At 39.8% G+C, this 24,521-nt stretch overlaps 1 protein-coding gene across 2 annotated transcripts in view; it reads right to left on the bottom strand.

The window, feature by feature from the left end:
• LOC5571956 (activating transcription factor 3) overlaps window positions 1-24,521 on the bottom strand; it is a 246,391-nt gene that overhangs the window by 117,890 nt on the left and 103,980 nt on the right. The gene's annotated exons all lie outside the window — the stretch shown is intronic.

Raw genomic sequence — 24,521 nt, 5'->3', positions numbered from 1 at the left:
AGCCAATGAAAACCCATTTAAAAATCTCATATTTCCTTTGAATTTGTGAACTTAAACAATCAAAACGGGCCTTACGATTTACTTTAAAATTTTACCCAGACATGCAGCTCAGCTACAGAATATGACTGGTGAGGTGCTGGTGACTGAGTGAAATTTGATGGAGAATTTTTTCTGGTAATAACGATCAGGAGAGCACCGTGTACTTACGATCTCATGAGAAATTTTGTCTTCCTATGAATATTAGCTGTTCTTTGAGTAATGTTACTTAAATTATTATTTTTGGCATCAATTTTGCTATAATCTTATCAGAAATTTTTCTTCTTTAAAATATATACTGTTATTACAAATTTTATCATTACATTGATTATTGACACTCTTATTTTATAAAATTGGAATTATTTTCTTAATTCACCCTTGCCTTATCTCAAGATAAATGTAAAAAACGTGGCATTAAATGATCAGATGGAAGCAGTTAGCTGCCATTAATGTTGACCTCATTTCGGCCTAATCATCAATTCAGCCTAACATACTTCAGCCTAACGTACTTCGGCCTAATGAACTAGCACCCCTACTGGTATTCCTTCAAGCATCATTTTAAGATTTTTTTAGAGATACTGGAAGGAGTTGAGCAAATACCCAAGTAACCATGGAGCATTATATCATTACATATATAAAGCAGCTGCATTGCCGTAAGATGGTAGGCTTAAAAGTGGAAAAGGGCCCTTATATAGTTGAACTAATGCAAGAATGTTTATAAAGCAATCAAGCAATTCATAAAGTAATATAAGTGCATTGATACATTTGTAATGTAGCGTTAACACTCTATTGCTTGACAGCTCTTGAAATTTGTCGAATAAAAACAATTTCGCATCAGTATTGTTGATATGCAGTAGAATACGTGCAATGTTATAATACTTTTGGTTACTTGGGTAGTTAATCCAAAGTATCCGCCAATTATTTCTCCATACTTTTTTAATTAACTTCTTCAGGAATTCGTCAAAAACGTCAAAAAACAGCATTTGTCTAGCAAATCATTAGATTTTTTTTAAACCCTTGAAATAATTCCCTCATAGATTCTTCCATAATTCTTGCAGGCAAATTTCTTCTGCAGGGATTCTTCTTGAGATTTTATAAAAATCATTCAGAAAAACCACGATTAACTCCTGCATGGATTTATCCAACAACTTCGTCATGAAATCATCGTTGTTTCCATAATCCCACATCGTTAGTAAAATCATTAAGATAAGGGACGTGTTGGGATACTTTTTAAATGACTGAGCGCCAGGAACACTTCCGTAATGTGGCCAACGTTTGAAATATTCTCATATTTGAAATCATTCATCATATTCATATAATGTTCATATTCATGAAATCTTAAAGGTTGATCTCGTTGAGTCAGTAATGCATACATCTTGTCTGAATAAATCCTAAGTTAAGTTGCTCAAGATTGATCAGTTCTTTCCTAGTTTTGTTCCTGAAAGCAGACTGAATGAAAATGTCAAAAAAAAAAAACTGACCTGACTGCCCATGTTTGCATGATCGATGCAACTTAGTGTTGCGAAAAACTCAAATTCTCATTGAGATTTTTAATGCGTGAGTTTTCAATCACGCAACTCAGCAGTTAAAAAATCATGGATGAGTTGACTCATTGCCTCGTTTCTTAAACACAGTTTAGCCATAGTTTTCTTGAACACAGAAATAATTTCTTGAAGTATTGTAGGTATTGTGATGTTTGGAAATTTGAATTTTCAGATAGCTGAACAGAATCCTTTGACGCAGCCTCCTTCGTCAAAAACTTCACTTCTTTTACGATCTTTTGAACATCTTCACTTAAAGAACATCAACGTATTTGAAAATGTTGTCTTTCCAATATATAATATGTATCAACAATCCAAAACCCATTTCCAGATTGCCAAATTAGCTGTCTGAAACGACCCATCAATAACACATTAGGGGCTCAGCCGCGCACACGCGTCTCCCACATCACAAAGAAAAAAAAAACCTTAAAAGAAACGACAAAATCCCATATCGATTTCTGTTTCCACCACGCAAGAATAGAATATACTCCGGATTTCAAGTCCAAAATTCGATTGACATTTCCCACGCTCGGGGCATTTAACGATCTGTCCGTCACAGCAGTCCGTCGGTACCGCAGAGAACGCTCCAACCGTCCATCCCCCGGTCAAGATCATCAAAACAACTCTCTGGTTGTTGGGTTTTTGTTTGATGGATTCCGTTCAGTACAGATTTGCTCAAGAATTAGACCGTTCAAATCCAAGCAACCTTCGTCTGACGGGAGCCGACCAACAATCAGACGAATCGGAAGACGAATTGCGCTGCGGCAACGATTTGACGCAACAACGCAACGCGCCGGAAGCATCGCCAGATGTGCGACCCACGACGTCCTCCGCGTGCGCGTGCTCTAACACATACAATGTGGGGCGATATTTATGGATTATCGGTTTCTAAATTAAAAATTTCTTCTTGACCTTGACGGCGGCGACGTTGGCAGTCGGGTCGGGTAGCCGACCACGAGAAATTTGTGGATTCGATGAAAAGGTTGTCCATACTGAAACGTTTCCATGGCTTGATATAATAGAGACACTGGAATCTTAATTTACGAACTGGTTCGGGGTTCGTAATAGTAGTTTACGGAACAAATTGCAGAATGATGGTTTTTACAACACAAGTCGTAAATTTATCCTACGAGGCTTGCCGAGTTCTGCAACGAGTTTCGTACAACATTTTTTGCAATTTCGTAGAAGATCACTTGAGGGTATTAGAAATTACATCGGAATGCATTCACCATTATTTTTCAATTTCTGAAAAAATGTTGTGTTATGATTCATTACGCAACTCAAAACAAATGCGTAATGAGAAAGCGTTGCGTAATGAATCATTACAGCACTGGTTTCAGTTCCGTTATGGCTATTCCCGCACTGCATACTCCAGTGCAGGAAAGTAGGCCGTTTCATGACAGATTGGCGTGATGAAAAACAGCCTATTAGGATGAGAAATTGCAAAAACCTTTTTACGCATGCAAACCCTCTGAGCAGAATCTCAATAAAGAGAATTTATAACTAGATTGAGTATTGCACCTTTTAATTCCGCTCTAATTGCATTATCCTTTGACAAATACTCGTATTCCGGCTGCCAATTGTAGCCTTCTTCAAAGCCGTAGTGGATACGAGTAACTGATACTGAAGAAGGCTACAAGTGGTAGTCAAAATACGCGTATGTGTCAAAAAATAATGCAGTTAGGGTGAAATTAAAAAGTACAATATTTAATCTACATTTAGATTCTCTTAAATTACGAAAGGATCTATGTAAGGAGCTCTAGCACACATCCGTCATCAAAGTAGGCTGCAAATGTCACTCAAAGCCCAAAAAATCTGGTTGCTGTGATTGTTCAAGAGCGTACAAAATTACTGTTCGCAGATTGGAATCTCCATGTATACTTCAGCAGGCCTTACCCGAGAGTCGTCAGTTCAGACAGGTCAAGATGGTTGTTGTTTGCCTCGATGTTACCCGCTTATCTAGGAAGTCAAACACTCACACTCACAGAAGATGATCCCCTCCGTGGAGAGTCTGTCAAATCAAGAGTCCGGAATCGTGACTCATTGATGCCCCCAAAAAGCGGTGATTCATCCCTCTGAAACGGGAGAGGGTGAGGGACAGAAACAGAAATCTTCAAATTTCAATTCCCGATGGTCAAATGTCACTGACTGACTGGCGGCGGCGGCGGCAGTGATTGGCTCCTCGAGTCGAGTCGGAGGAGTCGATAAATCACCCTTGGACGCGACAACGGAATGAAAAACAATCGGTCATAAAAACGAACGTTTGGTATAATCGAGTGGATTTCAATCACCCCCGAAAATGGCGTACTTATGCAAATCCGTATTTTATGTGGAATTCGGCTGGTTTTTGGGATGGAAACGAGAGGATTGGCCGAGGTCACGGCTTCGCGCTAGCGTTTGATTGACTCTAATGCTCGATTTCAATCTTGTGTTTACTTTCAGTGTCACATCACCTTTGACAGTTGCCGTTGGCTGCGTACCGCGCGCTTTGGCTTCGGTGAGTATTAACCTTTATTCAAAACACAAATTTAAATTATTTTTTTTATCGCAGAAATCATAATAAAACGATGAACTCGGTTCGTTCAGTTTCCCGCGCGGTGCGGAACAATAATTGAGGTTAAGATGATTGTAATCTTCGTTTGGGACGGAGTTTACAACCCGTGCAGGCGCACTCGCCGATTGGTCGCGAAGTGGTATGAACCGCTTCGTCGCACTCGCGCGCAAATATAAAGCTTTATGGCCATAAATTTCCGACCAGCTCAAAAAATAAAACCGCTCTCCGGAGGATTTTGGAGTGGTCATTAGTCCGAACTCGTAAAAATAACGAAAAAGGCAAAGAAGGTGATAAGAAAACTTCGCGAGTGCATATTCACCCGCAGCCATTCGGGGCTGTGTGAATCTCGGTCCAAGCAGGCGGGGGAACATGGTCCGAATCGAGTGCGTGTTGCTGCACCTACACTTGATACCCATTTTGGGACGTGTCCGGTTCGCCAGGGCCGTAGCAAGGGAGGGGGGGGGGGGACTCGGCAGCTCAATGTCATGGCGTCGGTGTCGCTCTGGTAATGCACTCTTAATTAATTCAATCGACACACAGAGCGATGACACCCCCGCATTGGTCCCCGTGGAAGAACGGACAGAACCCGCGCAAGAAAACAGCAATTACGGTGGCGTCGCAAATCCTAGTACCCGGGTGCCGCCTTTGAACTGCCCGAGGAAGAAGAATACGGTTCGGAACGAGGTCGAGAAACAATATAAACAAAAGCACGACTGATTGATAATTAATCATTGCCATCATCCTCGTCGTGATCCCCGCGCGCAGATCGCCGAGGGAACCGCGCAAGTAAGTGAGTGGCAAATTTCAATTGCCATTGTTTCGTTCCCGCGTGCTATAATTTATAGTATCTTTGACTTCTGTCGCTCGTCGTCGTTGACGACGGGCTCCTCGCCTAATGTATGTGTGCGTGGGTGCGTTCTTCCATGGCCTACTAACTAGATAGAGAGTGCCCTCCGGGTGACGGCGGGTGATGGTGGTCTATTAGTTTATATGCTTGTTCAAGCGGTCCGAAACAAAATCAACGGAGACCCTAACCACAGACAAACAGACATAACACTGACGAAAATTCCGTCGAGCACGCTTTGAACGATCATTCTGTTTCAAAATTCACACCTAGAGGCGCGCGCATCGTTTTCCTTCGCGTTTGACGTTCCACACTATCGCCATCTGCAAGTCTCGTTGCACAAACTGGGTGATGGATTTTGATTGAAATTGTTCCAAGTGATACGTCTGTTTGCCTATGCCCTAACGGTTGTACTGCGCGTGGTTGACAATGTGGCAAAAGTGCGTCCGGTGTATGTCCGATTGGCAATATTTTTCTCCGCGAGTAGGTGGACCGGTATGCGGCGGTTTTGTTTGCCCGGCGTTGCGTCGTGCCGTATGAAGAGAATGAGAAAGTAAGTGGCGGAAAAGCCGAAGAAGACGGAGGTGGCGAAATATAATGCAAATTTTATTGTAATGCATTTTGGTCACACTTAGGTTGAGTGCGTTTGTGTGCATTGTTGTACTGCGGGGATGGGTTCGGTGCTATAATTTATTGGTGAACGTTTCTGGAATTGGATGCGTTTGACTCATCTAGCTTCGCCTATTGCGCGAATCAATCAGTGAACTTGTTAATTAAAAAAAATGAGACACATAGCTTGTAACATCTGAACGTGTAGGTAAAATACATGAAATTGCGACTAGAACTAGCTTACGCCTTGTTAAGACTACGGAGATGTATCATGATCAAAGATTGAATCCTGAGAAAATTGAGCGAATCTCTCACATATCGCTCTCTGTAACTATCATAATATGCTGCACATTATGAGAGACTGTTTATCGTATACTGCAACAACTTTGATCAGATGGGGGGGATAGTAGTGCATGATAAAACCCCTCTAAACATGCTTCAAGCCTGGGGGACACTATTGCTATTGGAAGTTTGTGGATTGTTTATCGTGCCAGTAAAGAAGCGCGAAAAATGGATTTTATCATTGCTCTCTCTTTGGGGCTCTCGCTCGCTGCTTCCATTTATCAGACTTGTTACACCTTGCGATACAAAGACGATCGTGGACTGCAACATATGGGATGTTTTTCTTTGCTTGCTTTGATCGTGCTTCATTCTCAAATGAGAGCGAATTCTGCAATGCCAAGCACGAAACCCGTTCACACTATAGATATCATGGTGATATTGTTTGACAGCTGATATTATGTCTCAACTTCTTCTTATTCTTACTAAATTTCATTGATTACTATTCGTCAAAATATTACAGGAACTTCCAAAGGGACTTTCGACGGAATTTCCGAAGGAGTTTCCTTTGGAACTTGCGACGGAACGTCCGGTGCAACATCCAAAGAAACTTTCGGTGCAACATCCATAGGAGCTTCAGGTGGAAAATACGAAGAAACTTCCGATGGAACTTTCGAAGGAACTTCTGACGGACTATCCGAAGGAACTTCCTCGTGGAGTATTTAGAGGTAGAAGAATTACTTAAGAAACTTCCTAGAGAAACTTCTGAAAGATTTCATGGAGCAACTCCCGTGCGAATTCATAGGGAAATTTCCGGAAGAATTCAGGGAGGTTTCTTGGCAAAATTTCGTAAAGAATCCTTGAAAGATTTTATGGAGAAATTTCCATAAAAAATTTTTGAGTGTTTTTCAGGAGGAATTTCTAGCGCGATTCCATGACATTTCACTGGACGAATTTTCCAAAGAACTTCCTGGATAAATTCCCGTGAGAAAAATTTAAGGAATTTCTGGAGAAACTTCCTGGAGGAATTCTGAAGACATTTCCAAGAATTTTCTGGGGAAATTACCGAAAAATTCCTAAAGAAATGCCCGATTGATTTCCTGAAGGAGATCCCAGAAGAAGTCCTGTAAGGACTATCAGAAGGATTCCAGGAGGAATTTTCATAAGAGTTCTGGAGAAATTTCTAAAAGTCTTTTAGGAATCTCTGATGTAATCAATAGGAGGACCATAAGAATTTTTGGAGAAATTTAGGGAGAGTTTAAAAAATAGTCCCGGTAGAAATGATTTTCAGAACTTCCAGCCGGAATGAAATTCCTCCGGAAGTTTCTTTAGGAGGTTCTCTAAAAGTTCTTCTATGAGGTCCTCTAAGAGTTCTTCCGGTCATCCCTTTAGGCGTTTGTTTTCTTCTAAAGTTATACCAGCGTTTTCTATGGAGATTCCTCATTGAACTAAATCCTCGAAAATTCCCCTTGAAAATCATTTGAGGAATTTCAATAAAAGTTTCGCTGAAGATTGTTCCGCGAATTCCACCGTAAATTCTTCCAGAAATCCCTCATGAAATTGTTCTAGAGATTACCTTCAGGAATTCTCCAGGGATTCTTAAAAAAAATCCTGCAGGAACACCTCCAACGATTCGTTCAGAATTTTCATCTGAAGGAAATCCCAGGACAAAATCTCGAGGAATTCTGGAACGAATTCACAGTGAATTCCTGGTGCAATTCACTGACAAGTTTCCGTTATTAAATTCTGAAGGAATTCTCTGACGACTTCATGGATGAATTCTATAAGAAATCAAAAAAAAATTCTGGAATATGTCCTTTAACCATTCCTTAAATAACCTTGAGAACCTGAAGAACTTTTGCAACAATTGTACTGAAGAATTCCCAAAAAATATCCTTGAGAAATTCCTGCAGTAATTTTTAAAAGAACCTTGGTATCTATTTTAATGCAAGTCTCTAAAAAGTCTCAATTTTTAACTAAAGGTCTATAAAGTATCTATTTCAATCACAAAGATTTCTAAACTTTTTTTCCGTTCGTTCGCTTGCAGTGAATTCAGCAGGATCTATCCAGAGAAACTTCCAGAGACTATTACGTGACTATTCAACTGATTCTTCATGAATTTATTCTCAATTTCCTCGAGGAAAAGCGTTAGGAATTATACTAGTGATTTCCACAGAGATTTCATCTGGAATATTTTCAGGTAATCTTACAGGGATTTCTGCACACCCAAGTAACCACAAGCATTATAACATTCTACTGCATATCAATAACATTCATGCTACATTGCTTTTTTTCGACTAATTTCAAGCAATAAAGCATTATTCCCACATTACGAATTTATCAATGCACTAGTATCACTTTATGAATTGTACTGTTGCACTAATATTACCTAATAAATTGCTTTATCGTCGTTTTTGCATTAGTTCAACTGTATAAGTGCCATTTTCGACTTTTGAGCTACTTTAATCGTTGGCTTACGACAATGTAGCTGCATTATATATACTATGATATAATGCTCCATGTAGTAACTCCAAAGTAACGGCAATTTCTTCTAAAGATTTCCTTACCAAGTCTCCCAGAAATTCTTCCAGCGATTTTTCATAGGATGCTGACAAGAATTTTCTCTTATTCTTTAAGGCTCAAGAATCCATCATTCAATCATCAGCAAACATCGAATGCTAAAAACCAGTTTTTTTCGTTCAAATTTAAATAAATCTTTATAAAAATCTATCATTGAATTACAGATAGTAAGTGCAATGCAATGATAGATTTTCATAAACATTGCTTCGATTTTGAGCGAAAAAACTAGTTTTGAAAATTTTAAAAACGATTATACTTATTTTCTTCTTAATCGAAGAGATTAAAGAGATATTTCAAAGACTCGTACTGAATATATTACAAAAAAAATTCTGTGTATTTGAAGAAATTTGTCTGACAATTCCTACACCTTTGAATCCACGGTTACGGTTATCGAGAAAATCTTTAAGGATTTTTAAGGAATTCCTAAATAAATTAGATCTGTGACCATTAACTTCCTTTTGTTTTTTTTATAAGAAATTCTCTAACATTTCACTTGGATGAAATCCAAACAGTTCAACATTCCCAAAAAATAAAAAGTCTATCTAAGGCTTTACAACAGTTAACACTACAGCATATTTTTTTTCAAGAAATTCTCTTACATTTATTTTTAGGTATTTCGTCCGATGTTTTCCAAGCTTTTTCTTCATAAAATCCTGCGAGATATTATCCAGAGATACGATTGATTTTTCATTTCAATTATCTTAGCAATTTAATCTAGGAAATCTTTCAACCTCACTCAAGAGTCCGTGAATTCTATAAGAAATCTTTATTCATCAAGGGTGACATTTGAACTCAAACCAGTTTCATCAGAGGTTTCTTTAATATTTTCTTAAGAACTACTTCACGATTTTTTGTTACTTCTCTGAATTCTGAAAAAGTCTGAGACATACTTTGAAAGAATGCCTGGACAAATCTTTAAAGACTTCGTTGAGAAACAATTCCAAGAATCACTGGAGAATTTCCTAAAGAAATCTCAGTATGAATCTGGAGTGATTCCTAAAGGTATCCTTAGATAAATCCTTAGTTAAAATCTAGAAGAAATCGTGAAGGACAATTTAGTAGCAAACTGCGAGAGGCATCTCTGCAGAAGTCGAATTTACGAAGATGTTCTAAACAGGAGTCTTGGAGGATGTTCTAGAGAAACCGGTGGAGGAATCACCTAGGAAAATCATGCAGAACTTTTCGTTAAACAATATAAAAAAAAAACTTGGGAGAAATGCCTAATGGAATATCTTAAGTAAAAATCTGTGGTTATCCTTGGCTTTAACCACAGACAAACAGACGTAACACTTAGAACAAATCCCGATCAAAATCATAGTCACGATGACATGTACGCCCAATGCTAAAATCGGTGTGTTTGGCCGATGGACCAACAGATGGCGGTAGTGTGTAAACGTCAAACGCGAACAAAAACGATGCGAGCGCTGCGGGTGGTGGATTGGCCACCTACCATATATTTGAATCGGCCGTTAAAAAGGTTGTCGATGGACATCGGTGAGAGTGTGACGTCTGTTTGTCTGTGCTTTAACCATATAGCATTCTTGAGGTATCGAAATTAGAACTCTTGGATGAACTAGCAAGGAATATTCGTGAAGGAATAGCATGAGAAATAATCTCTCAGTCGCTACCAGCCCTGTGAAGTGTTTCTGGAAAAAAAAATCCAAGATGAAGTCCTGGACAAATTTCCTGAGGAGTTTCTGGAAAAAAAAAATGCAGAAAACATCGTAGAAAAATCCTCACAAGAATTACTGGAGAAAATTCCGAAACAGTTTTTGGGGGAATTGCCTAGAAAATTTTCTACACAAATAACGAGGAGAATTATGAAATACAAGGTCGGATTTTTGGAGCAATTCCTAAAATTATTCGTGGAAGAATTTCCCGAGCAATATTGTGAATTTCTTTCGCTACTGGACTGCGAAGTGCGGCTTTATAAGTGCGAAAATGCAAATAAAAGTCTGTTAATGCATTAAAGTATGTTGTCACCTATTTTTTTAGATTGCAAAGAATAGACATCACGTGCCCAGCGATTCTCTAGGCTTTCCATTGCAATTTTCGAGAACATTCTCCGTATTGGTAAACATTGCCACATTATCGAACAGCATCCATATAACAAATTTGATTTTATGTTTAAAATAACTGATTAATCACTAGCCAAAAAGGTTGCAAGAATGTTGCCTCCTGTGATTGTCACGACAATTTTTCGATTGATTGTATCATTCATTCCGTTTTATATCACTGGTTCGTTTGCTATTCACAAACCAGGACTAGTCGCCATATTGAATTCCAAGATGGCGTCAAACATTTACTTCCGACATCTATATTTTGATGCATCCCAAAAAGGTATTTCCTCTGGCACGCAGCACAACGCAGTCTGGTACAACGTGCTGTCTAATCAAAGTTTCTGGAGAGATCCTTTACGAATGTTTTAGAGAATCGTGTAGAAAAAACTGTAGGTTTCCAAAGAAAATCTTTGACGGATTTCTCCCAAAAACTTTGATTGCTTTTTTGTAGGGCTCTCCATGAATTCCTGGCAAGATCCTTAGCGAATTTTTACGAGACCTTTATGAAAACTTAACGGAAGCTTCTTTATGAAATTCTTAAAAAGATTCTGAGCATACTCTCTGCATAACCACGATTCGAGGAACGCTACTGTTATTTCCTGCGTAATCTGCAGGATTTCGTGGGATATCTAAATTAATATTCTGAGACCCTCGGCAGATTTCTAAAGGATTCTTATTGTCTTAGCAAAATACTACCTAGTTATATATAAGAATTTGTACGTATACTCATACCTGTTAATCAGAAGTATCTCGTGATTTTACATTAAAAATTGAGAAAAAAAAAAAATCTTTGAAAATGCTATTGGGAATACGAGTCATATTTGGAATTTGAGCTAAAACAGAACTTGCACAGGTCGGGCCGGATCCTATTCTTGGCTCTTTTGATTCACTTTGACAGTGGAGTTTTTTGAAAGCTGCTGACCTCATATTTGGCCATATTATGCCTAGTATTAAAATGCTTTTTATTGAAAAGTTTGAGACAAATCGGCCGAGAAAAAACTCCCAATGCCAAAGCACCCTAAGTTGTGAAAATTTTAAAATGTCCTGATTTTGTGTCTTCGGGAGATGGTCACCCTATTCACTGGTTCGTTTGCTATTCACAAACCAGGACTAGCTGCCATATTGAATTCCAAGATGGCGTCAAAAATTTACTTCCGACATCTATCTGCCGAGCCCAGTTATAGAATACAAAACGGTGCAGCTGCGGTTCAGGGAACTATCGAGGTTGTCATGGAAACCAACTTTTACAATGGTTCTATAAGTCGATACCGACTGATAGCGAAGATCTTGATTTGCAATGACATTTTAAACATCACCCGCCATCCATGGTTAGTTCATTTAAATTTGGCTGCGTACGCAGGTACATTGTCGGCTTCTCCTGCCTTATAATTAAAAAATTTCCGATAATCATCTGTGCCGCTAGACCACTCCTTGCACCACACGCATCGAATCGGAGCTAATTTATGCAACGTGATTAGCAGGTATCATCTCACAGCAAATGGAATAACTGTCACTCGTCGTGGGATGACAGCGACGACTTGTCTGTCAGCGGAGCCTCTTTATGTCACCGCGCAACCATCATCGATGATCGTTTCTGCAACGGCCAACAAACACGTGTAATGTTTACTGCCACCACAGCCGCTTCACCGCTTGCTTGGAGGTTTTTAGGTGAAGGTAGCACTTAAACCCGACGAGTAAAGCGCGGTGCTAAACGCTGAAATCACGCCTCCATCCAATTCGAAGACGACAACTTTAGCCGAGGACGCGACGTGGCCGTTTCGCCGCCTGCTCTGCTCAGCTCAGCGTTGCCAACCTTCCAGATTTGTCTGGAATATTCCAGATTTTTAAGGCTCCATTTAACAAAAATCTGGAAGATCCAGATAAATTTTGTAATTAATTTATAAGGTTTTGTAAATAATTTGTAAGGTTCTCCATATACGGCATTAGAGATCCAGACTTTTCCAGACAAATTTTCAAAATCTTCCAGATTTTTGAAAAATTGACTTGGCATCTCTGGCTCAGCTGATGTTTGCTTTGGCCGCAGCGCAACAACAAACTCGGCGGCGCGATGCATAATGAGCAATGTCGCGCACGCAAAAAAGATCAACCTCAACCCAGCAGACCCTATTCCTAAATGAAAGGGAAGGAAAAATATTTGAAATATTTCGCCGCGCTCAAGCGAGAAACATCAAAGAGCTCCGCGCGCCCGCTCAAGGGTTCGTTAGGCAAACAGAGCCAACTACGATGCGATGCCGTCGAGGACGGATGGATGGATGATGGCTTTGGCCCAACTGCTCGACTCGAGCCAAGAGCTACGGCAAACACAACAGACACAATGTCTCTCTCGCCCGCTGCCTGCGGAATGTCAAAGCGACAAAAATGGACAGCTCGCCTGCAGTAATTCCCCCCCCCCGTTGTCATCGAAGTAGACGCTTTTGGCGTGGCTTATCACTGACAAGTACTAGGAGGGGGTCGAAGACGCGGTCGCGCATCTACATAAAAGTACGCCAAGTTTTACCCATAAACAAACATCAAAGCGATCGCAATCGGCAACTTGATGGGAAAATAATCGGCGGAAAAGTCGTAAAGTCCGCTTTTATGCGCCGGTATGATTATGTGAGCGAGAGTGCGATGGAAATGAAGTAATTAAAATCGAACACTGTTATAAAACCCGCGAGGATGACAATCGATGACGGCGGGAACAAAACCAAACCCCCCTTGGAGTGGTGTTCGTTGAAATGACAATATTTGCGATTGGATGAGGAGAGAACCTCACGAGTACCTAACTCCTCGGTAGTCAACGAACAAATCGCAGCAACCTGTTGCACACCTGCATCGCCACCGCCGCCACAGCCCTTGGTAAAACCCGACGGCAACATTTGCTTATGATTTATGCAGATTAGAAACATTGAACACTAAACAGTAGGTTTGTAAGCTCGCCTCAATCGCTATCCGCGCGTTTGTATACGACCCGTCCGTCACCTAAACGCCTCTAAATAGCTAAATAGAACAAACAGAAACAACAATCAAAGCGTGCACTTTCCTTGCAACCTTTTTCGCCGCAACGCAGCCGCCGTTTTCGCCCACTTCTACACGGCTTGGCACACATCGGAGATTGCTTTGAAATCTGCCGTGAGCAAGGCGGTGGCGGCGGCGGCGTGCCTTATTTGTTTTCAACACACGATTTTTCATTGATAATGCAGCAAACCAGTCAAACGGCTACGCGAATCAAAGCAACCCTCCGCTGCTGCATGCAACTGGTTGCCATTGATCTTTTGACATTTGACGGTGGCTGCGTACCTGGGACGAGCGAGCCCAAGGGGGCTTACGATGGCAGGCAAACATGTTTGAACACAAACTGCGCTAATTGATGCGGCGAAGACGAACGAATTCCTCATCTTCTTCCCGGTTGATGGTGTGTAATCAATCGAACAGCTTCTCTCGCGAAACGATCAACTAAAATCAATCGCTTCGCCAATCGGCTGCGGTATGCTCTTGTAATTGATTTTCGCTGTTGTTCCGCCGCAGGCAAGTTTGTGGAACTCGAGGGCGCCTTCTATGGAAGCGGGGAATTTTTCTACGGGGACGGGCTAACCTCAATCCCACCGTCCTTAAGTTATTTGATTGAAATAACTCGTCTTGTCATCTTCGTGAACATCGACGGCTGAGGAGCAGAAGCTTCCTGACACGAATCCAATAGTAAAATTACATTAGAATTTCAAATACGGAACACCAGCCGGCGTCGCCGTAGTCCCATCGGGAATAGACATAAATTTCAATGTCGCACAGAGTACTGAGCTGCATGCAACTGCCGTTGAGGTACGCAGCCAGTAGGCAGCAACATAGTAGGCTACCGCTTCGACAACGCACGATCCGGAATGATGAGATTCCTTGTTGGGAATTGTCGTCGTCAACTCCCTTCGCGGCACGGTAGATGGCTCTGTGTGGTGCCACTGCCACGGTGTGTCTTCTGAGTTGATTTGAAAACTACAGCAATTTGATGTTTTAGACCTATTTTAAGATGAAATGCACCAAAAGCTTGGCCTCCTATTTCTTCAGTTTAGTGTGTTTGAAAACGTGAGTAGTGCCCAGGGATTTAATATTTTTAAAATTGAGAGAATCTCTCACTAATCGCTCTCTTCAAGGGGCAGGATCCGTCATTGATTTCGAAATTTTCAAAAGCAATTTTTTCGTTCAAAATCAAGAAAATTTACAGGAAAATACGTTCACTGTATTCTATTCTCCAACCGAAACACAGTGAATACATTTTCATCGAATAATTTTTAGTTTTAAAATTCGCCATATTTTATCGGGTGGACTTTCATAAATTTGCCTTATGAAACCAGAAATTGAATACAAAAAATGTCTTCGCGGCAACCTGGAATAGAACCAAGAACCATGCGTACACCATGTGCCTATCGACGCCTTGATGTGAGGTGATGCTAAAACGATACATAAAGCACTCTTATTGCAATAATCGTTCCCTCTTTCATAAGGCAAAATGTAAAAATTTCGATAGTCCAGTTCGCTGCGTGTACATCTATGAAGTGGCGGGTACCAAATTGATGGATATATATCTTCCAATAATAACGGTTTAAAACACACCGTGCCCACAGAAGGTGGGTCTCTCCGTCTTGCAAAGAGACACTGACTGATTGATGCATGTGAGTGAAACGAACGCACCCCTCTAGTAGTGCTATGCTGGAATGGTGGAATTTAATAAAGCCATTACTATGCGAACTATGCGCTCCAGTCCGGACCGTGGCAACTGTGGCACACCGGCACCTCCTAAGGTCTTTGGCTCCGACCGGTTTGGCTGCTCAGCTCGGTAGACGGAATGCAACCGGGAAGCTGTGTCACTGCGGTCTGGTGCGGATTGAGTCGTCAAAACATTGATTGAGAATAAGTAAGTGGTTGGAGCATGGATTTCTGGGCGACAGAGACTTAAAATATCTCTGTTTGAATATGGAGCCCAGCCATGTAAGCTGATCAATTGAAATTTCCTAATTTTTCTGTCAGATTTAGGGTCATGGGATTAGTTTCACTTTCTTCGTGTCTATGAGGATTATTGTGCCTCACGTTTTCTTGGGCATCAATTAATCGAAGTCTATAATTGAACCTAAATGGTCTCTGAAGCTCTTTCGTATGCTTTCCTTATTCTGTTTGCGGTGAATAATGGTGCAAAATACTTCAAAATTTGCAACTTCTTAATGAAGTCCTTAGAAAAAAATTTCACAGGTTTATTCCAGATGTTTTCCGAGAAAACCTCACAGGAATTCCTATGCCGATTTTTCCAGTTATTCTTCCAGGCATTTACATAAGCATTCCTACCAGAATTCATTCACGATTACTCCAAGAAATTGCTAAAAAATTCTACAAGGAATTATTCAAGGAAAACTAATAACAACTCTTGCAGGAATTGCTCAATAAACTCGACCTGAAATTGCTAATGAACTTCCGTCAGAATTTACTGCAGCATTTCATCCAAAGATTCCTCAAACGATTTCCCAAGTAAAATCTCCATGCATTATTCAAAAGTTTATACATTAATACTACACCAATCAATATTACATTAGTAATTTCACCGGTCTGTACAAGTTCTATGGTTCAAATACCGTGCAGGATATTATGCAGAGATTCGATTAATTCGATTCCAATTAACTTGATAACATATTTCTCTCTGACACATCCTCAAGAGACAAGAATTTCTTTAGGGATCTGTAGATGAACTTCTAGGTTACTTCAAAACTTACACAAGTATTATCAGAGTCTACTTTAAGATTTTCTATAGAATATAGAATATTTCCGACCTTTTTTAGAAAACATCATTTAAATCCCTGAACTGCGCCCAAAATTCTCCGTCGTTCACAACGTACGGTACCGACGGCCGCCCCGGTATGACCTACAGCGGCTGTCGCAACTGCTCACGCGCAGTATCTCGAAGCTGCATTATTAGAAGAGGGTGATCAGGATGGAGCCCCTCTCGAGGACTGCTAGGAGTACAGTGAAAGCAGCCATCAGCGATGCTGCTGAGAGCCACGTCGGGTACGGGGAACGGAGTCCACGGAATCATTGGTTCCACGAGGAATGAAGGCAGATTCTTGGGGGAAAAAATGCTGCGCGGGCGGTCATGCTGCTGCAAGGGACCCGACAAAACGTGGCGCGGTTTAGACGGAAGCGGCACCAGCAGAGCCGCCTCTTTCGGGAGAAAAAAATGCCGCCTACGAGCGTCATTTGATCGAAAGGTGGAAGTAGCACTTCGACAAACACCTGAATGGTGCTGAGAGCACAGGCAATGAAGGTCATCACAGGCAACCATTTCATCGATTTTAAGAAGTATCGATCACATAGAGCTATTACAAACATGGACGGGAACAGCTTTTCGGATCTATTATAGCGTCCACAAGAAGCTGCGATCAAAAAAGAATCACCCCATAATCAAATGTATCAACGCTCGTAAGGCCAGTAGTTATACAGGCATGGAACGTGGACGATGTTCGAGAAGCAAGCACTTAGGGTTTTCGAACGTCGGGTGCTTTGGACGATCTTTGGCGGTGTGCAGGAAAACGGTGTGTGGCGACAAAGGATGAACTACGAGCTGGCCCAACTCTATGGTGAACCCAGTTATCAGAAAGCGGTCAAAGCTGGAAGGATACGATGGGCAGGACATGTTGCAAGAATGCCGAATGACAACCCTGCAAAGATGATGTTCGCTTTGGATCCGATTGGTATCACCCTTCACTTCAAGCGTGCCAATAGCCTCAAAAGGGGCGTCAGGTCCATCCCGGTGGTTGGATACATGCCTCGGTTCGATTCCCGTGAAAGACCTGTTGTCTAAAACCTTTTCTATTTCATTGCTTTTACCCAAACAATGAGTTAGAATATATAGTTTTCACCCTAATTGATTGTTACCCAAAGCAGTTTTTGTAACAAAATATCTTACAATTTTGATATCTTATAGAGCAAACTTTTAGTTATTTTAACACCATCTTGCATCTAATTTATAATAACCGGTGTAACAAAAACTAATTAAATAACACAATAAATTATAATTTGATAGTTTAAGCTAGTCGGGATGTTTCCTAGAAATATTTCATACATTTCTCTACGATGGTTGTTTCGATCCCAGGATTTTCTGTAACGATTTCTACGAAAAAGTTCTCTTAGGATGCCTTTGGTAATTATTCTAGAGATTCTTAGATTTCTTAGATATTTTTTACTGAAGGATTCTCTTAGGTATGTCAGATATGATAATTGGTACAGTATCGGAAATATAAAATGGACCAAAGCCGTTTTCCCATACAAAATGGTCAACTTCAGAAAGCTATATCTCCGGCATTTTATATGGGGTCTATGTTGTAAATCGAGCAGATTTATGTGACTCGTCTTTGGTCACTGTCGATCAAAGTAAGATGTCACCCATCGACTCCCATAGTAATCCAGTCACATATAGTGACAGATAGTGAAAACTGTCTATAAACTCGAGTGACAGAGCCAAGTCGAGCGAAATTTTTGGTCGACAGTGACTCTGGTCGAGTCGTTTTTGATCGACTCGACTTATAAAATAGGGCCCTATATGTCCGATACTGTATACAGTACTGACCCGATTTTGTCAGCCCCCGATTTTGTCTGCCCCCGATTTTGTCTACCTCAGATTTTATCAGCTTTTTGACCCGATTTGGTCAGCCTATTTTAAATATATCAAAAAATTGTCTTCGTCATGTTTTATCACGTTTACATTAATATTGATGATGATGTTCGATGTTATGCACGCATGGGCGTAGCCAGAGGGGGGAATGGCAATGCCTCCTGCCCTCTGTACGATAGAACAATTTTTCTACGGGAATTATTCTTGTGTTTGAATTCGTTAAGGATTGTCTCCAGCACTCGTGTTTAATAATTACGTCATGATAGATTATCAAGTCTACGAAACGATCAGGTTAAAAAAAACTTCCACGAAATTGTTCGATGGTTTTATTTATAAACATCCCGCAGTGGAGATGTGCACAGCCGAGTAGTCGACAAACGAATTTCAAAAGATCTCGAGTATCAGTAAATCATGCTTCGTTACTTGTCAAACTGACAATTATTAGTTAAAATTGAAAAAAAAAACACAGCCGGGTTCACGAAAAATAAACTAGGCTTGTAGGTTCATTCATGAATTCCTCCAAGAATTTCTTTTAATACTCCTTTAAAAATTATTATATGGAATCCTGATGAAACTTTTTTTTTTCAAATGTATTTATGTAATAATTTTATAAATTGTTCCAGAAACATATTGGGTAAATTGAAGGGATTTTTCAAAGTATTCGTACAAGATTAAATTTCTACATGCCTTTCCTCTTGAACTCGGCCAGAAACTACACCCGGAATTCCTATGAAGTAAATTTAATTTTTAGGGATTACTTCATTTACTTTAACTTCTTGTTACATTCTCTCGTGTTTTTCTTCAGTAATATCTCGAAATATTCCTTTAAAATGTGCTCCATAAGCTCTTGAAAGTATCCCTTCAAAATTACATTTTGTTGAACACTATAAGATATTTTTTTTACAACAATTCCAGGTCAAATTCTTGATGAAATGCTTGTAAAATTTGTTAATCTGAAGTTGAAACATTTAATAAAAAAATAATAATAAAAGAATGCCAACAAAACCTCCGAGGCAATTAATGATGCCACTTTAAAAAAATATCCTAGAAAAAAAATTTAAAGGACAATTTTATATGATTTTTTTTAAATTTCGGAGTCGTAAGAAAAATTATATGGTCATGTAGAACTAGGATTCAGGTTGATTCCAGTTTTCTTAATGGTCAGAGCAAAATTGCAGATTAAAGGGATCACTACAAATCGGATCTTCAGATTTTTTCCAATAAGTAATTCTCCCAGACGTTAAATGGACCAGTTACTTGCGTTAAGGACCTTTTTTTGCTTACTGTGGAAAAATAGGGTGGATATCCTGCATAGTTTTATGGTTCATGCAAAAAGGGTGCATAGGCAGTGCATAAAGATTGTTTCGGCGCGAAACTTGAGAACGAAATTGTGAGGGCCACTCTTCTCTCCCCTGATAAACAAAAAAACCTGGCTACGCCCATGCCCCTCGCCCCCATAAAAGTCTATGTAGGTTGTAAACGTGGTTCGTAAGCAAATATTAACACGTAAAATTTGAAAAACAGAAACAAAAAATATGACCTGATTTTGTCAGGTTCTCCATTTTGTCAGCCTATATTTCATCGAGGGGCTGACAAAATCGGGTACCTATTGTATCTGACATACCGTAGAGAATCAGTCAGAAAAAAAGGTATAAGGATTTCTTCATATGTATAATTTGGGATTTTTTGTGGATTTCCTCTGAAACTTATTAATTGATTCTTCAGGAACTTCTTATCAAAATTTACCCTACAACCGAATTTTATCACAATAATATCAACGTTCGTAACAAATAACAAATTTATACCTTTATTTTTGTTAGAAGCACTTTGATTTGGTGTATGAAATTGCAACATGATTGAAACAAAACCATCATTGTAACAAAAGCTATTTTAAATATGTTTAATTTGTAAACATAAATCTAACACAATTTGTTAGAAAAAACGTGTGCACGGAGTAAAAACATCTTTTAAAATAGTTTTTTTAATTCACTGGTCGGGTTCCGCTTACAATACACACAGGGATTCTATAATGTATATTCCAACAAAATCGTCAGAAGTTGATGTACAGATTCTTCAGTAATTGTGTTAGGAAACCCGCTTTTTTGAATTCCTACAGATCTATATCAATAAGTTCGATGTGGTCCAAACAGCCATAGCGGTAAACGTAAAGCTAATCAGCAAGACCAAACTGAGGATGGTAGGCTCAAATCTCGTCGATCGAGGAGGATATTTTTCAATGAGCAATTCTTGCTGAAACCAGGCTGCCATCGGCACCCATCGTTAGAATTCCAATTTTATGTCACTGTTCGCTAGTTTTCGATAAAACTTAAGGGTGGTCCTTTCGGTTTTCTCAAATTGGTGGACCCCTCGTACGCCAGCTAGCTGAACAGTTTGCAAAAAAGCCCATTTTTTGATAAATCTTGGGTATTTCTTCACGGGATATGTCTCATATTTCGCTTGGAACACATTGCAAACTTAGTGGCATCGTATAGAGAAAGGATATAGCTTTCATTTAAACTTAAAAATATATTGGCGGCCATTTTGAATTCGGCCGCCATCTTGAATTTTGTTAGAAAAATCGTTTTTTCACCATTAGCGCACCGCTAGTTTTAAATTCTAAGATCACCATCAGAAAGCTGAGGAAAAATTGCGTAAGATAGGCTACAGAAACTAGGTGAGCAATGGTATTTACCCTATGATATAAACGATTTTCTAAATCATGTTCTACTATTTTGACGTATATGACGTTTGCAATCAATGTAAATATCATTTTTTGTACAACAAGGAAACAAGTTTTCAATCGTTGGTGTATTATTTGAGATAGATGAAAAATAGGAGTATTATTTTGAGTGAAAACATGTGGCGGCCATCTTGGATTTTGACGCCATCTTGGTTTTAAGTAGTAGAAAGAATTCTCACCTTGTTAGCACTCAACATGATGAATTATAATGCTACCGTTACACTTTTTCTTCTTCTTGTTCTTCTTTTTCCTGACGTTACGTCCCTACTGGAACAGAGCCAGCCCCTCAGCTTAACTAGCTTTAAAAACAATTAATCAAATAGGATTTTTTAACACTTATTTGCTACCTGAATGATTCTTCTGCATATCTTCGAGTTGAAGAATAGCATTAATTCTTTCATTTATTTGGTCTAAAACCATTGATAGAAATGAACAGCTGAGATAAGATAAGATAGAATCTGATTGTTTTTTTTTAACGGAGCCTCATAATTCAACATGATGAGAGCTAAGATGGTAAAAAATTATTCAACTGCTAAAATCCAAGATGGCGTCGAAATCCAAGATGGCCGCCAGATTTCCCAACCTCCAAATAATACACCTGCGTTTCGGCATTACGTCCACATTAGAATCCGAAGGAATTCCCGGCAACAAGTTGAAAGAATTCCTGGAGGAATTTCTACAAAAACTCCGATAGAAGCCCTGGAGAAACTCCGAAGGAATACCTGGAGAACCACCGAAGGAATTCCTGAATAAATCCCGAAGCAAATCCTGGAATAACTCTGAAGAAATTCTTGGAAGAATGCCCGGAGTAACTCTGACGGAATTTTCGGCGAAACTCTGGAAGATTTCCCAGAGGACGTCTGGAGGAACTCCGGAGAAATTTCAGAAGGAACTCCGTAAGAATTACTGGAGGAATTGGGTTGTTTTGTGTTGAAAAATTTACAGTATTTTGTAGCTTGATCGAAAGAGCAAGTTTCTAAGTGTAACACGATTTTATTGCACTTTAATATCTTAATTTTGATATAGGTAATGATTATAAAAGATTTCATTCGGTCCACTCAATGACATTTCATTTTGCATAATGACAGCTCGTCCCAAAGTAAAATGTGCCGAGCGGTGATTCAAAAGTGATTTCCACATTAACTTCGAATGTGTTCTAAACATAGTTCCAGGTCACGGAAAATGGTGAAACTTTGGATTTTATTTCAATTTTTCACGTTAATTCGGAATATGCAAGAAACTAGATACCCCCAAACAAGCCAATTACGGAGGAATTCAAGGGAGAAATTCGAAAAAAAATCCTGATTTCTTGAAAGAAACACGGAAACCTTCCAAAAGGAACTACAAAGAAAATTCAAAGGAATTCTCGGTGAAACTCTGAAGGATCTTCGGAAGCATGCTGAATAAAATCCGGAAGAATTTCTGAAAGAATTCCGGAGGAATTTTTGGATGAACTCAGGAGGATTTTCTGGAGGAGCTGCGGAGGAATTCCCGTAGTAACTATAGTAGAATTCTCGGAGGATCTCCGAAGCAATTACTAGCAAAATTTCCGAAAGAATTCCTGAAGGAACTCCGAAAGAATTCCTAGAGAAACTTCGAAGGAATTTCTGGAGAATCTCCGAAGGAATTCCTGGAGAATCTTCGAAGCTAATCTTGGAGTTATTTGCAAGTAATTTATGGAGGAATGCCTAGTGCAACTTTGGGGGAATTCTAGTAAAAAATTCTGCAGTGAAAGTCCGGAAGAATTTCTGGACGAAATCCCCGGGGGGATTGCTATTATAAATTCCTGGAGAAAATCCCCGGATGAATTCTTGGGAAGAATCTTTGAAATCACCGGAAGAATTCCTGAAGGGAATCCCGGAGAAATTCATAGTGCAAATCGCCAGAGAAATTTTTGGAAGATCTCCGGATAGATTCTCTGAAAATATCTCCGGAAGAATTCCTGGACGAAATCCCCGGAGGAGTTCTTGGGAGAAATCCCCGGAGGCGTTATTGGGAGAAATCCCCATAGGAATTTTAAGAAAAAAAAAATTCTGGAGTAAATCCCCGGAGGAATTCCTGGAGCAAATCGCCATAGTAGTTTCTATAGGAAATCATCGGTGGAATTCCTCAACCAAATCCCCGAAAATATTTCTGGCGATAATTTCCGGAGCATTTTCTGAAGGAAATCACCGGAGAAATTTCTGGAGGAAATCTCCGGAGTAATTCCTGGAGGAAAGCCCCGGAATGATTTCTGGGCGAAATTCCTAGAAGAATTTTTGAACGAAATCCCCGGAGGAATTGCTTTTAGGAATGCCCTGTGGAATTCCTGGAGAAGATTTCTAGAGGAGTTCTTGGAAGACATCCCCGGAGGAACCCTTGAAATTCCTGGCGGAAATCCCCTATGGAATTCCTGGCGGAAATCCCCTATGGAATTCCTGGCGGAAATCCCCTATGGAATTCCTGGCGGAAATCCCCTATGGAATTCCTGGCGGAAATCCCCTATGGAATTCCTGGTGGAAATCCCCTATGGAATTCCTGGCGGAAATCCCCTATGGAATTCCTGGCGGAAATCCCCTATGGAATTCCAGGAGGAAATCCTCGGAAAAATTCCTGGTGCAAATCCCTAGAGAAATTCCTTGAGGAAATCTTCCAATTATTTCGCTGAAAAAAAAACCGGATAAATTTCTTAAGAAATCTCCAAAAATAGGAATTCCTGGACAAAAAATTCCGGTCCTCTGGACGGTTTTAAATTTGTTTACTTTTAACTTGGGCCTTAAACTCAACTATTTTGTGCTCTTAATCTCAAAAGAAACACAATACACTATTCTGTCTAAAATAGTATTAAAATATGGAACGAGCTCACCAATCAATCAAGGAGCTTCATTTTTAATATCATTGACATTCCCATCGCTCCAACGAAATAACTTTCTTCTTGACATTATGCCCCCATTTAAACAAAGTCTGCTTCTTAGCTTATAAGAGCACTTCCATTGTATTTGTATACTAGTGGTCCCGGCAAACTTCGGCTTGCCATCAATTAGGCTGTTGTAAAACGTCATGTGATCCCCCATACAAAATGTCACACTATTCTTCTCCAGTATTTCCGATTATTCCGGAGACTTTTCCTATTTTTTCTTCGCACGATCACGTCGCATCCCTTGTCGAGTGCAACAGTAGATAACTTACGTCTATCCGTTTCTTCCATTCTCAAGCTATTTCGTTTGTATGTCACCATTCAATTTTTATTTATATAGAAGATAGATTGTCATCCCTCCGGTCGTATAACCCACCCTATCGACGCCAATGGTGAATGTCAACATTTTTGAATTTCAGTTAAATAGCGATTATTTCACAAGAGTGCTTCGTGAAGCCCAAGCAGGACAGTTCGGTTTTGCGTCATGCGATAGATTTTGCTCACGGTTTCGCGCGTGTTTTCGTCGCCGGAGATTTTTTTTTTCCTGTTTTGGAGCGTCTTGCTGGGTTGGTATTTGGGAAGGCACAAGCAAGACGGTTTGTTGTCGGGACGCCAAGAAGTTTTGCTGTCAGTGTCAGTTTTGTGTTCAATCGAGAATGGATTACCAACTGGTGAGTTCGTTTCATGCTTATGATAATACATTTTTTCTTGAAAGCGTAACTTTTATGTAATAT

Source organism: Aedes aegypti, chromosome 3, assembly GCF_002204515.2.
Source record: "Aedes aegypti strain LVP_AGWG chromosome 3, AaegL5.0 Primary Assembly, whole genome shotgun sequence".
Classification (NCBI taxonomy): Eukaryota; Metazoa; Arthropoda; class Insecta; order Diptera; family Culicidae; genus Aedes; species Aedes aegypti.
This window is presented reverse-complemented; position numbering and strand designations above follow the sequence as displayed.